The sequence below is a fragment of the Varroa jacobsoni genome, unplaced genomic scaffold (assembly GCF_002532875.2).
Source record: "Varroa jacobsoni isolate VJ856 unplaced genomic scaffold, vjacob_1.0 contig01308, whole genome shotgun sequence".
NCBI lineage: Eukaryota > Metazoa > Arthropoda > Arachnida > Mesostigmata > Varroidae > Varroa > Varroa jacobsoni.
Genome location: NW_019214616.1, coordinates 29,269 through 44,742, shown reverse-complemented (window position 1 = coordinate 44,742; position 15,474 = coordinate 29,269). Strand labels below are relative to the sequence as shown.

Sequence of the window (15,474 nt, the reverse complement as noted above, 5' to 3'; positions counted from 1 at the left end):
AAGCTTTGTGGTATTTAGAAACGAAAATGAAGCACTAGTAAAAACCTTGTTTTTTTTTAGCTAGACATTTATTGTCTAAATAACTTGATAAAAAAAGTACACGGAAATTTTAATAAAAGCAGGGGAAATGAGATTCTCATATGAGTAATGTCATTAGCGCAGTTTCTCGCTTTTTTCTCGCAATTTTAAAAATGTTCAAGTCAGGTGGACTGAAAAAGCTTCCATCCGTTCTTCTGGGGCTAGAAAAATAGACTGATCAGCATGCCCTTTCTGTTAGATAGATTGATTAGATACTGACAGAAAAAAGGCGGACCCAAAACAGTTTTTCCAAAGTGTTAATTTTTACTTTTTTTTTTTTCTTAAAACTATTCAACATAGTCTGAGATGAAAAATCAAACAATAATGATACACGAACGATACACAATTTTAGATGTACAATGCTCTCCGCTCAAGATTTACGTTTCTTCATTAGTGTCGCAGTAGACGTCAGCTTCTCTTCATCGATCCTAATCGTACACTTATTTTATAAATTATTTTAATATTGTCTTATTATTATTATTATGCGCATAAGTTTGGCTACGTAGCCGGTTCATGGCTATAGGCGCATTAAGTTGCCCAAACACACAGCCCTAACGTCAAAAACTGACTATACGGAACTCAATAATAGAGTGTAAAAACAACGGTGTTTGCCGAGTGTTACCACATAAAAACTGCTGCTGTTCGCTAATGCAAACAATTCTCATCCAGTCTCATTCCATTCGTGCGGATCCATTGACCCCCCAATTTCGACTTCTCTCGACTCCTCTGCTTGTAATTTTCGTTTACCGATTTTCGGGCAACTCATTGTTACACGAAACGTATCCATCCATATTCCGTACGCTGTCAACCGACCACCCCGGACTCAAAGTGCTTTCACCTAACAATGCCCTAACTCTTTCGACTGCCCACGTCGAAACATTAGTCCGTTCTCTAATTTGAGTTAGCATAGAATCAAAGAGTACCGACACATACTCGCGCATAACGCTTATCACTATTATTAGGCGTAAAAAATAGTTTTCCAATCGAACATTTTTACACCACAAATATATTCACTTCGCGAAGTGGGAGGCAAATGTACGTTTGGCGACGGAGACGTGCCGCGCTTAGGAGTACGAAATGTATAGCATGAGGGTCTAAGCGCTTGAAAGAAATGAGTGAGTATTTAGCTTCTGATGAACATTGCCATGGTTACCAAAGTAAAATTAATTGTTGCTATATATATATATATATATTATTAAAGTATTACTACAACGGAAAAAGGCGTAGGTAGGAGTGGTCGCTCGCACCGCGCTTTTTACCTAATAAGAATGCTTTATTACAAACTATAGACTTAGATCCTTGCCCATTATAGAAGTAGAGAAAACAATATGTGGTTAATAGCTTTGGAACTAACGTGTGACAGAACGATGATGCTGTTCGAATAGAACACTCAAATAATAAATGCCACAAGGATAAATATCAAAAAAAAAAGTTAATATGAAGTTAAAAAACTTAAAGCACGTACATTGATAGAATCACACACAGTTCATGGGGCCAGTGGCAACTAAAAATGGTATGCCACTTCATATACGTAACAACGTACTCGCTGTTCTATATGTAATAAGCTCGTAGGTGACGCGTCCGATCTCAGCCATTGCACCAGGACGAAGAGCCTTCAGTCATGACACTGATCGTGCGCAAAGCGCTGTCACACTTTCAATCATATTACTTCCATGCGTCTTCTATTAAGCCGCAATATGGCCAAACGATATCAGGTGATATCAAAGTAACGCTAAAAATGACCAGAAGAAGAATAGCGTAGCGTTCAGCGTAAGCGATTAATATAAATCTCGAGAATGTATCGAAAGCTGTCCTACCTCGTCATAAGAATTTAGCGTGCACTCCAGAAGAGAGATTTTAATTTGTCAGTGATTATATTTATTTTATGGCTCCCGGCGACTGATGAAATAAACCTTAAATCGGGTTCATACTCGAGTAGAAACCCACGTCCTGTAGTTAAAATAGAATTTACGATTTTCTACACTATCTATACCCCTAACCTGCGAACGAATCACCATGTCTTCAACATGGAACGTTCGTCTCACTCGTGGCAAACATTTTGCTGTGACAAAGTATCCGAATCCGTGTGTCCAACGATAGCAAAAATGCCCGCTGCTTAAGTAGTGGAACTCACTGTACAGTAAAATGGTTTGTTAAATATAGCTACGCTGGAGAGAGGATGCACCTGACAAATTGTATCTATTGGACGGACTCTATTATCATAACAGCTTAGACTTTTCCGCTGAGAATTTTCACATCTATGCGATACCAAGTACGGGTTTTAGACTACTACTGAGGACGATGCCAAAATCTAATTTTAAAGCATTCAATATATATACACACACTCTTACGACTAATTTACCAGGACGAATTTTTTGCCAGCTTATAGGAGCTTATCGTGCAGTTGCAGGCGCAAGTGGCCAAGGTACTTTTGACTTGACGGGTTTTCGCTGGAGTGATTCAGTTGCAACAGATAGGACCTTAGACAACTATGTTATACGAGAGACATAAAAAAGCTACTTTATTTTCAGCACATCAAGACAAACCGTGTTTGACATCTTCTTCGTATTCAATGAACGTACGTGAAAGCGTCTAAAGATAGAATATAAATCGAGACGTCAACGGGTTGTTTTAATTAGAGACCTCAGCTAAATCACTGTCGTGATCCAATGTGAAGCAACCATCCAGCAAAGAAATGACAATTATCGATGCTTTCGAGAGGCCATTGTCCTGCCTTGTAATTCAAAATCCCAACACGCCCTGTTTCAAAATACTTTGCTTATTCTTTTGATCTGTGCGTGCTTCGAAGTATCCTATAATCTTTTGATGCCTCTATAACCTGATGACTTTCCTCTGACAGCAAGTATTTAAAATTCCAAAAACGGCTCGATGTACCATTACGACAAAAAATTCGCATTTCTTTCGCGCCATGCCACGGCTGACGTCTGCATCTTTTCCTCTTGACGAACTCCAGAACAACGTTTCCGCCAACGCAGTCAGCTTATCCTTTTTTCAAGGCAGGAAGGTCGGTCGGTCGGTCTTCCTTTGACCGTGTTATCGTTATCCATCGAAATCAACGACATCAACAACAAGAGCACCTGCAGCAGTAGCGTTCGCGGCAACGCAGACTTTATGTACGTTTCGCCCAACGAGCCGGTCGTCATCTCCTTTGAGAGGAAATCGCTGCCTTGTTCCTGAAGCTGTCTAAGCTCTTGCCACTACACTTTTATTGAAGCAGAGGCAGAGGTCACGGATGAAAGCGTCCCTTTCGCCCGCTTTCTCCATTTCCTCTTCCACTATATAATAATAATGGTATTTATGTAAGCGTTTGACATTCTCCATATCTAGTCGTTACTTGGCCATGGATGAGAGTTTCGACTATAGAAAGTTAGCCGTGGGTATTTTCCCTACAACGGAAATTCCTCGTACTGGTACAACTATTTTTGCAAAACCAGTCAGGAAAATGGGCGGCGGTTAATTGATATTAACATTTTTAGGTTCGTAATACAGTGGTTCGCCATATACAGTAGTTTACGAGGTTTGTCTGATAATACTTGTAAGGCTTCAAACAGACTTGAGCTAGCTGCGCGTCAAAGAGCGCGTATAAATATGATTATTTTCTTTAATTCAATCTATTCAATAAGTTTTAGTATATAAATAGTAGAGTTTTATCGGTCGGTCTATCGTGTTATCACTAGCCGTCAGTCCGACTGTATATATATAACAGAGACAGCTCACGTGAACGTCTACCCACTCACTACTATATTATGTAACACATATTTATAGAGTTTTGTATAATGAAAACGCTATCTATGCTAATGTACTATGCTAATCAACAGAGCTTTGAGCACTACTTTTTAGCTATAAAATTCTCAGCATTCAATCCAAAATTGAAACGGAAATTTCAATTTCAGAAATCGATAACATTTATCAAACGTAACCAAGCCTATAGCGAATTCCAATAAAATCAATTTATATTCATCTTTCAGATTTAGATGACAGGCATTGTTATTTTGGATACTATTTTTTTTTTGCATAATAGGGAAAAATTGTTCTTCATCCTTTGTGCTTCTGCAATAACTATCTTTACTGAATCTCAAATAAGCTTCTCAAGAGACTTTTGTGATACAAGTATATATATATATACACGTATGTATATGGCAAACCAGAAATTTCACCAATGCAGTTTCCAAGTTCGTAGAATTTGAATTAAGTGCCATTTCTCGAAATATTGATCTTGTTGGCATTACTTTAAGTGCTTCACGTTTTGCTCAAGTATTACCTTCAATATCTATTAGGAATAAGCGCGAGTCAATAATTTAAGCCAACCTGGTGCTCGTTCACACGACTGGTTTCTCTGAGCTATCGCCGAGCACCAAAAACTGACTGCAATTCCTAAATTTTATGCGATGTTAACTAACTGAGAAGTACCGTAATACACTATGGCCATTATTGGTTCACTACAGTTTGTGGGAGTCTGGGAAGTCAGCAGTTTGACACATGCAGCATGCAGCTGTTCGAAAGTGGAAATTACCACAAGGAAGCGTGTTTGTCCTTGATTCGATCACATACCCATTCAGTATTGCCACTGTATAAGTTTCAATGATTTGCTTTAAAAATTCGACAATATCGATAGCGGCCACAGCCTAAAAACAGGCGAAACAGTGCGTCATACCCTAGTCAATTCAAGCGTTGGCACATTTAGGATAAAGAACGCTTGATAAAGCAACAGCTTAAACTTTCTATCTTCGGGAAATAAAATCGTTGCACTAAAGACAGGTTTCCAATAAAATGAACTTAGCTGACCGAATGCAAAATAAAGTTCGTCACTATTTTTGTTAAGGTTGAAAATTTGTTCAACAAAAAAAAAATCTTCGGGGACGACTCAGTGATTGCTTTTTTGATGTTTTGAACAACTTGCAGGAACACATACTATGAAAACGTTGAGATAAGATCCGAGATTTTACGCATAGCCTAGAATTTCCAACAGCAAAACCTGTTACGTTCGTTACAGCATTTAGCTGGCTATCCGCAATAAAATCAAAACGGATCAATCCGTTTTCGTTCTTGCCTGCTAGAAACCGGAGCGTAACGCAACAATGATTTGCTGTTAGGAAAATATATTATTATCTAATGGTATCTCAGAAATCAATGAATTTAGTACGTAGGACACAGAGCATAAAGTTGGAAACGGAACTAATGCAAAATGGTTTCTGGAAGTAATTTTTCGTCGACTAGTAAAATACATGCTAGGAAGGCCCTAATCAGCTGGAACCTTCTTTCCGCACAAAAAAAAATTAACCAGACACCTAATTCAGTGTGATAAAATTATAACTTTGCGTGTAATATAATGTACGACTATATGAAATGTGAAGGCGAAAAAAGTAGGTTAATTTTTGATTGTCGCAACCTGTGCTGAAAAATAATCCTTATAGCTTTCTTCCACACAGTAAGACCAGCAATAGGAACAGTCGCCGGTGAAAGGCTCAGTTTACATATAATGTCCTACACAAACAGGCTTGTCCAGTAATAACTAATGCCTTTTACTTGGGTAGACCACAGAGGTAGATCCAACCAAGACGTTTAATCACATACGTAGCTAGGCCTTAGTAACAGTTCGTGTTATGAATGTGTATATCGTATCTATATTATAGATTACAAAGTATGTGAGACACTCACTAGATAACTTCAAAGGGGCTAATAACTTAACTGTGTTGAGAAGTCTGTATCGAAAACTCTGCAGTTCTTCTCACACTGTTCGCAAATGAGAGTAACATTTGCAATAGAAAAGCATGGGGACAGTGTCAAAACAAAATGTTAAGACAAGTGCTTTTCCGACCTGGAAAAAATATTTATTACCTTAAATCAACAGAACTAACTCGGCCAATCGATGACAGGCTAAGCTGCAGGCTGAAAGTGACCTGTAGAATTATGTTCCTGACTTGAGTAGATCTCTTCACTGCCATCTCTAGACGATCATAAGATTTAAAGTAGGCACGCAGAAAAGACACACAGCTTCATCACTGTTTCAATGTGTACTTCCAATCCTGGTAAACTTCATGCTCTTCTCCATAGTTTTGTTTTTTGACCTTTTTCTTTTATTTTTATCGCCTACTCAACCGACCTGGGGCCATAATGCGTCGCGTGTGCTGCACCCGTCGTTGCTGTGTTCGAACCGCTGACGCATTTCACAGTAATCTATCGTCTATTAACCGAGCTGCAAAGGTGGAAAGCTTGTAAGTCCGTTTACCTCAAACAACCTATGTGCATTTTTTCTCTATAAGAGAGCTCCTCACGTGGGGCACAATATGGCTTTCGTTGCGCGTTAAATTGTTTTCCAATAAGTTACATTATTTGTAAAAGTTGCCCAAATTAGTCGATTAGAGAAAAAGTGACGTTGGGCTGAAGGGCAAAGCGACCATACCAGTAATGGGGGACAGAGGCATTGGGTGAATGGCAGGAGGGATCGGCGTACGCGAAACGAGTCTGTGTGCATATTAGCTGGGATAGAGTTCTCCAACTGATTGAAACCGATACTTGGGTTATCCGTCGCGCTTGCTTTGACTGAGCTAGATACTTAACAGGTTTCCATAAGATAATAGGCTCGTTCTTCTCTGGGCGTGTTTTTCTTTTTTGGGCAACACGTGCTGTAGCTTTGTAACTCGGCCAAAAATCTCAGTGGACGTCCACTAAAATTTTTCTAAGATTAATGCTATTAAGCGCAGCCCACAAAATATTGTCTATCAGCTTATAGACTACTGCGCTTTAAAAAATGCAGGGTTATTAGGAAAAATTATATACATACTTCGCTTCATGAATAGCGCTACCATAAGCATTAATATAGAAAGAATAACAGAATTTCTATTGCTAGACAGAATTTATAGCTGGACATTGACGATTTGCACCATATTCGTGTATGAATGAAATAGACGCATTTTAGTTTCGGACTGCTGCGTCTCGTCAAGGGGGCTTGAATAACTGCATTTTTGGCCATACTACCCCATTTTTTATCGGAGCAACAGAAAATTTACGTCGAAGTTCAGACACTGATGAACTTTTTGATAACTGTTAACAAACATTAACAGCAAATTGTTTTGCTAAATAATCTTTATTTTTATTAAATTTTATTTTAATTATCTCGAATTCGAAAAGACGACAGCATCAGAGTGGTACTTAAATAATATATAGCGAAATTTACTATTTTTGTGTGTCTATCTATCACTATATGTGTCTGTTGAGTATGACTAACACACAGTAAAGGTGTTATGGTAAAAAAAAATCGATACATATGACCATTTGCATAGTAATTTTCCAGAAAAGATAATGTACATTTATGCGTGATTAGTTTCATCGATAGGGATAATGTCGAAATATCATCCCTAACTGTTTTGCGGATGAGTTCGTTTAAACACTATTACTGCAATAGTAGCTCACGTAAATCTTCAAGTTTAATCTTGACGTCCAGTTGGGCTTTTTTGACGTAAGAATACGAATTTAATAATACAGCTTCTATCACGTCGTTGTCGCTTATACAGAAGTTGTGAAATGTTAGCATCTTCCATAAAAACGCTATTTCTTCTGATTATGACATTGACACACTTATTGATTATGGGATTAAGAGTCAATTGTAGACATTAGCATAGTGCACTTTGATCGGTTGCATCAATACGACAATGCGGAAGTCTCGCGCTAGCGGTACGATGATGTCGGGTTGCTTTCGATCCATCTCAGCTTATAGCTAGACGCGTAAACAAAACCTTCTAGTTTATAATGATTCTTACATTCAACATTAAAGAGAATTTAAACTGCATAAACAAATCTGTATTTACACCAAATACAAACAAAATTTACGCTCCTTAATTGGCGTGTAGTAATGCAGTAGATGTGTTGAGGCAGAACGTACAAAGCAACCCTTGCATAAATTTTATAGCAGTCTTTTTAAAGCACGCAATTGGCATACAATCATGGCCAAACGTCGTGAGGCTCACTCAAACTTCCTATTGAATATATAATTGAAAAACACACTGTTCACTTCTTACTGAACCTATCATTCGAAAGTTATGTGAAAAATTTTGTGTCAGTAAAATGAATGAAGCGGGCTGCATCGACGGCGCAAAATACGGAGGTTGCTAGACCACTACCGGGGGTGTCCCCAGGTGGCAGACAGAGGAATGCCTATTAGGTCGAGAGATATGATATACATTAAAGGCTTTGGCAAGGACCAAAACTAGAGCAGGTTCCCAGCTCTACTAAGCAGCGATTTCAAAGACATTCAGGACAGACCACTGTAACGGATGTCGACGAGAAAGAACGGACGTCTCCCAACTTGGGGTGGAAGAATACGCGTTTTTACCGCTGGAGAATGTTTCACAATACCCAGTTTTTAAATGTGTATTAGGGGTTTAGCAATCAGGCTTGTTAAAAATACAAAAAAAAAACGTCCTGTATTTATTGTTAGGTTAAGGCCTCTAATGAAGTTGATTTTATCTGATTCAGAACTTGAAAAATAAAAACGTGATCAGATTTTTTCACATGCGATAAACAAAACATAGGAAATAAGCCATGGACTAGTAATAGCTGTTTGGAATGCTCTTATGCAGAGTGTACCATTTACTAAGCTCTTGGCAGTGAATCAGAATCTGGCGAATGTCCATGCAGTTACTGTTATCTATAAATAGAAGAATGTTCTGCAGTTCCATCCACGCCACAGACACAGAGCACAAAAGCCTATTACGTCGCAGACAGCGTAACTTTAATTTGTCCATGTGTACCCAAATCAGAAAAACGTAACTGATGCCTTCAAAGACAAGGCAAATGGGTTTTTATAAGTAAAACATAGCAATATTGAGAGTATGTCGAGGTCCTATAATAATTAGCGGTAGTAACAGAACACTTGCATAGAGGTAAAATGATAGCCGTTTGCTTTCTGTACTTTGTAATAAATCCTCTCTAATTGGTAAATTTAAGATTCTTTTCAGCGAAACTGGCTTTGCTGAAATAGCAAAGTCAAAGATCCTTCTTCCAGTTTCTTCGGCCGTTTGATCCCCTTCTCACTCCAACCAGACAATTTCACCCACGACTTTCTCTTGCCAGTAGCAAAGTCGACAGTAACCGAAAATTTATTTCAGTTCTTTTATACGTGTCGGTGTCTTCCGGAAATTCTACATTAGGCCGATAACGTGCATATAAATATCGTATGAACTTTGAAGTTTAACGGTAGATAGACAGAATACATCTGAGAGCAAATTATGCAATGACAAATGACTAAATTGTAATGCTTACAATATGAATGGAACCATTTGAAACATATCGTACGTACTATCGGAACTAGAGAAAGATGGAAATTTAGTACTTGATAAAGAGGACTATTCTGGTTGTTACCTCAGTTCACTACAGAAATCAGCCAAATACAAGACTTCTCAGGACCAATGTTGATGGTTTATGTTCATATTTGCTATTTATTAGGAAATTCAATTCATGTTTAGAAGGGAATAGAAAAAAAATGTTTCTGAAAACTGTTATTAATATCTATTTATTTTGTACGGTCCATTGGAAAGAAAACTCACTTGATTTAACACAACTTAATGACGAAGAATACATGGATGTCTTATTAACCTATTGTTGCAGAATACGCCGATATATTGACGCTTCAAACCCTAAATAGGAAAAACAAATATCCGTAACCATATATGTCTATATATAAACTATATGGAATTAGTTATTCTTTCGATTGTTTCTGTTAATGAAAGCGGAGCCTCAGCATATTTGTAAAACTTAGAAATTTCAAGAACCTACTGAACGCTCGAAATACCGCAATCTGCGGTGATGGTCCATCTATAAATTCGAGCCGCCGATAGTATATTTGAGAGGTAGTTCCTTCTTTTAATCATTGAATTTTTCATTTGTTTTAAAACAGTTCGCAACTAGATTTATTTGTATGTTTATTGCCACGGAATTTTCCCCTTCGCGATTTTACTCTCGGTATGAAAAAAAAATGAATTTTAGCCAATGCATCTCTGCCCGACAATTTCTTTTAAGACAGCACTCCTAAAGCACTTTTCCCACAGAAGCATATTTCAGTCGGCTTCGTCGACATATCCCTCATTCAGGCTCCTTTAGATATAACAATTATAGAAAGTTCAGAAAAGTCAGAAATGGTTCATCGCCTGATCGTCTCATTAATATGCACTTCGTTTCTCGCATCTGTACGCTTTACCAGTACAAAGTATTATATCTAATTCGATAATTATTTTATCAGCACTACTACACTTATAGCTGTTGTTTCACGCAGTCGGGTTTTTCTCACAGTAAACTGCCCAGAAGCTTTTGAGGACTGAAAAACTGACGCCAATAGAAAACTAAATACAACTTTGCCCCAACGGTTCCAGGCTAAACATATTTTTTTGTCGATGATTAAGGGAAAGAGAAACTTAAAAAGAGTCGTTTACTTGTGACGATTCAGTATTTTACAGCCAATTTTACATTGCCAATACGGCATGTTCCTTGAACACCATACACTTCGATTACCGATCATCTATATGGACGCGATGCTACTTGGAAAGAATCGTTTTTTTCTAACAAAATAAACTTAGTTTTAGACAAGTGTTGAAGTTCCACCGAGCTTTCAACATATTGGAACGGATGCAGAAGCCCATGCGGTAATCACAATTTTTTTCGACAATATTTTCAGATGTAAAGCTCTTTGATTCTAATGAATGAGGATCATTGACCAGTCAGAAGAAAATAATGGAACGACCAAAGCCATACAATCAGCTTATTAAAAACGATAATGGGACAACGCAAATTGGTAAGGGAATGACTTGGATAATGCGGTGGGTTTATGAGAATAGGATAATGGGAGAATCGCTAGGAAAACTAAAATGAGCTGTAACATAGCAACAAAATAGAATGATAGAACAGATGCAACGGGTATAAGTTCAGGCCTGAACTCCCTCTTGATTAAATGGGAAAATTTAGTGTGATAATAATAGTTAGTGTTTGGTATGTGCGCTCAAAACAGGTCATATACGATAACAGGTAAACTAAGCACATAGTACACGTATGTCAATATGGGTATTACAGAGGCTGAATTGCGATAACTGTTAAGTCTCGATACAATATTTCAAGCTGTAAGCGAAATTTAAAGAAGAGTCAGACTGGATAGAATTCAAGTACGAGAAGCATTTTTCGGATGCTATCTGGATTCCGACTTCAGAATATATTGTACTTGACAGCTGACCGTTTCAGATTATCAACGTATATGTATTACTTTTACGGAGTAAGTGCCACTATCAGACACTGCACGGCTTAGGTGAGGTAAAATCTGGACGATTCATTTCATGTCGCGGGCGCCGCTCCATCCGTCGATGGTACAGCATGAGACTTTCCGTTACAACCGAAAGCGTTTTCTTTCGCCGGCAGAGAAAATGCGCGAGAAGGGTCCACTATCAGCAAATGAGAGGGGTCGACGAAGTTGTTTTGTCTCTGGGAGAATTTTCGCGAAAGGAGTTCAATTGCATAACGTACATTAAAGCAGATAATACAATTAAGAATCCGTGTGTATTTTTTTTCTAGAGAGCGACACAGGTAAAAGTATAGAATATTTTGTTGAATGGAAAACAAAAAAGATACTTCTTCTATTGTAATACAAAGTCAAGCGCTCATTAGGGTTTCAGTTAGTATATTCCCTATCTGATAATATACCTGGTATGAGGCCTCACAGCATTGGTTACTAGAAAACTAAAATTCGCTCTGTTAAAGCCCTTACTTGACTGAATAGGACCGTTCCGCGGATGCCTACAATTAATGAGCATCTATTGAGTTAATGCACATGCACAGTTGAAACGCTATCTTTTGCGAGTCAGTTTTAAAATGTATATAGGAGATGACAATGTCTATATTAACTATTTCACCTAATTGGCTAAATTTTGTCTTCGGGAGCCAGAAAAAAAAAGATACCGGATAGTGCGTTCCTCGCGAATCCGCTTACTGATTTATTTATTCGTCGTGAAATTAGCACTTCGTGTTTATTTGTCTGTTCATATCTTTTTCGATAGGTATACAACAATTGCAATAAAATAACAGTTTAATAAAAAGTTACTTGATTTGGAGCAAACGTGACGCAATTATGTGCAAGGAAGGAATCGAACGTTGGTGTACAGTGGTGACAGCGTAGGGAAATCTACTAGTGAGGGCCAAGTTCCGCATTCATCAGCCCACGAAAGATAGGCTTTGCCCCGTTTGGGTTAGCCGTGAGTAAGCAATACTTCTTAAATCCTCTTAGAAGGAAAAAAGCAAACGAAATTAAGCTTAAGATTCAGTTACTACATATTGAATATTTCATATCTCTGTATATTTATTAATTAGTAAAAACACACAGACGAGTCTGTTCTTCAATCCTACAATATCATCGCCATTTCGCGCATTTTCTCCAACGATATGTGTACTACTCGTATCAGCCTTCCAGATCCTCTAGGGTTTTGCCCGGTTTTGTAACCGAACCCGTTATTTGCACCAACAGCCCTTAGATCTTCAAGTACTGTGTCATGAATATGAAAGTGTACTAGTCTCGCATTCTCCTTAGACATCTCAGATCCTCATTGTATATGAAATTCTCATTTGTAATATATATCGAGCGTAAAAATTAGGCTAACACACTATAACTGGTACTGGAAGTTTTTGCATTTTGTTTAGGTATGTTTATCAGTGGATGGTCTGTTATGTGTTCCTTTCTAATATATGCATTGACAACAGTTGTTATTGTGTTTTGCTGCATCATCAATGCGAATTAGCGGTGGTCTATCCAGCTGACCAACTTCCGCATCTAATGTACTAAAACTCTATATATATATATATGTGTTTTTTCAACCATATCAGCTATAAGTAGACCTGACAACAAAGCCTTCTGAAAGACGGTTCCAGCGTAGCGATGTGTGTTATAGTTGTGCGATCTACCTCTAGATGACTCACAAGAAGGGGAGTACAAATAGCTTCTCCTGGTTCGCTAACAGAGGACGGCACTCATTAGCTAAAGTAGGGCATTTCATACTATGAATAATAGGTTTCATTCAATCGCCGCCCACTCAGTGAGAGATGATGTCTACCTTTAGAAAGCACAAGGGTATGTAAAAATGTGTTTTTGTCTTTTTCGACTTCGTTGGTTGCCCTTTATTTAATATTAATGCATACGCCTCAAAATGAATCGCTAGTGTACTAGCGATAGTTTACATAATACGTCTACCTTATGTCATGCGGATGCGTACGTAATACATATGCGATATCGGTTGTAGATGCGTCTATTGCTGCGAAAGGGATTCAGCAACGAAAGAGGGGAATTACTTATTATCCATGTAACAAAGCTTCGACTATTACATAACTCTTCCAAGCCACGCCGCAAAGTACGACCTCCGTTTCATCAATAAAGCGCTATACATAGTAGAGCAGTAGTACTAAAGAACGACAATGTTGTGGTACGGCAAATAGTGAATAATTCTTATTCGTTACTTGAATACCTTCATCATAGTCTATTTACACCTTCGTTAAGTCCAGCCACAAGTTCGAGAGGGAAAAATAGTAACATAACATGAAGTACTGTTAACGTAAGATTGTGAAAATAAAGGTACAAATACTTAACGCAGAAGTTTGCCAATCGAGCTAATGCAGCGCTCGTCGCGTCACGTGCAGCGGCGGGCGTCTCCTGGTTTATGATAATCCGCGATGTCGAACGTAACAAATCGGTTTGACCTATTCAATGCCTCCCACGAATCGTACGCTGTTGCGCTACCTAACAAGTATGCCTTATTTTATATTAAGCATGCGACGATGTTTATCGCGACCAAATCGTTTGTTTAGTGTGGCCTATCGAATGGCTAAACAGAGACTTTACGTCTATTCCTATAGTTAAATCCTATAGCGAAAAGCATTTGTTTTAGAGTGTTAAACCCATAGCTGCATTAACAGTGCACCAGACAGTTGTTGACCTTTGGCAGGAGCAATGGCGGCACGAGATAGACTCAATAATAACTAATAGAAACGGATTCTTAGTTGCCAGGCCCTGTTTGTGGTACGTCTAGGCCGAGCATCTTCTTTGCTTTAAACATAGTAGGTCACTACCTGAAACTCGAACGTAACTCAGCGCAGTCTATGAGCTTACGTAATCCTATTTTCATGATGCAATCACGTTACTAGTTTAGCCATTGTGCCGTAACGCTTCTGCACCCCGCTGCAGTACCTGTTTTGACAGAGACCGAACGCGACGGGTACAGAGAGGCTTCCCGTCGCGTTAGTTCTTGAACTGATATGAAATAGTAGCTACTCCGAAAAATATCCGCAGGTAAGGCAAACTCTGTGTCTGCTCGCTTTGTCAAGATTACCACCAACATGATGTCGCGGGATTTGGCTCATAGGATCGTCAATCGTATGTTCTATAATGTATCAGTGATTCGTATAAGCTATTGATATACAAAGGTAACTGCCCAGTGGATCTCGTAAGAGCTAGCAAGTTCGTAAGAAAAATAGGTCAGGTACTAAGCATGTCTATTGTGTTATATAATATGCTGGACTTATGCATCGAATCGAAGGAAAAGCACTATAAAAGAGATTACTTCGATATATGTGTTTCATCTACCATAGGGTAAAGTATTCAAAAGAGGTACTTAAAGGCGAAGTAAAATAATTATAGAAACCTTAAGAATCGTTCCGCATGTTACTTATTTTATTTTCAACGTAACAAGAAGGAATGTGAAATATTATAGTTCATCGGATGCTTCCCATAATAATCATATTTCGAGAGATCATAAAAAAGTGGGCCATTTATCGTTTACTATTATTACTTATCCTGTTGAAGCCTTCACGGTTTGCTGATCGTTTAATGAATGCCAATGAAACGCTAAAATGATTCGACGTAATCGAAAACATTAGTACTAACTATAATATAATAGTGTTGTAAATTACGTACCGGCTGTGGTGACAACTACGAAGCGGTCCTAGGCAATTCTTTCAATCTGCGATTTGTGGAGAACGAATAGTCTCGATCGCGCCGTTTGTCTGATGTCTCACATCTGTGACGACTTGGCTCTACCCCCGGCCTGTTCACTGGTAAGTGGGGCCACAGCAGCCTGTGGCAGGTGTAGAACTGTCCTGACTTTTCCCTTGGGTAGAATAGCTTTCCCGCTCGCACACCCGCTACGTGGTTGGGCTTTTCACAGCTGGGAGGACAATCGTGTTCTGCTTGGCAAGTACGCTTTGCAATGAGTCAGGTTGCAAATGTAGAAGTCTAATGCTAACGTAAATGTAACGTATAGTGTGTTTCGCTATGAAGACTTATTTTTCATCGGGAAACTATAATTTAGCTAATTATTGGTAGCCTGTTTGTCTACTAAACGCTAGAACACGCGA

General features: G+C 38.5%; 1 protein-coding gene across 1 annotated transcript in view; it reads left to right on the top strand.

The window, feature by feature from the left end:
* Nucleotides 1-10,892, top strand: part of LOC147751917 (uncharacterized) — a 47,603-nt gene extending 36,711 nt beyond the window's left edge. Inside the window, exon 2 of the mRNA XM_086973110.1 lies at nt 10,769-10,892. The gene's annotated coding sequence lies outside the window, so the exon portion shown is untranslated. The remainder of the gene's footprint in view (nt 1-10,768) is intronic.
* The last annotated feature ends 4,582 nt before the right edge of the window (nt 10,893-15,474 follow it).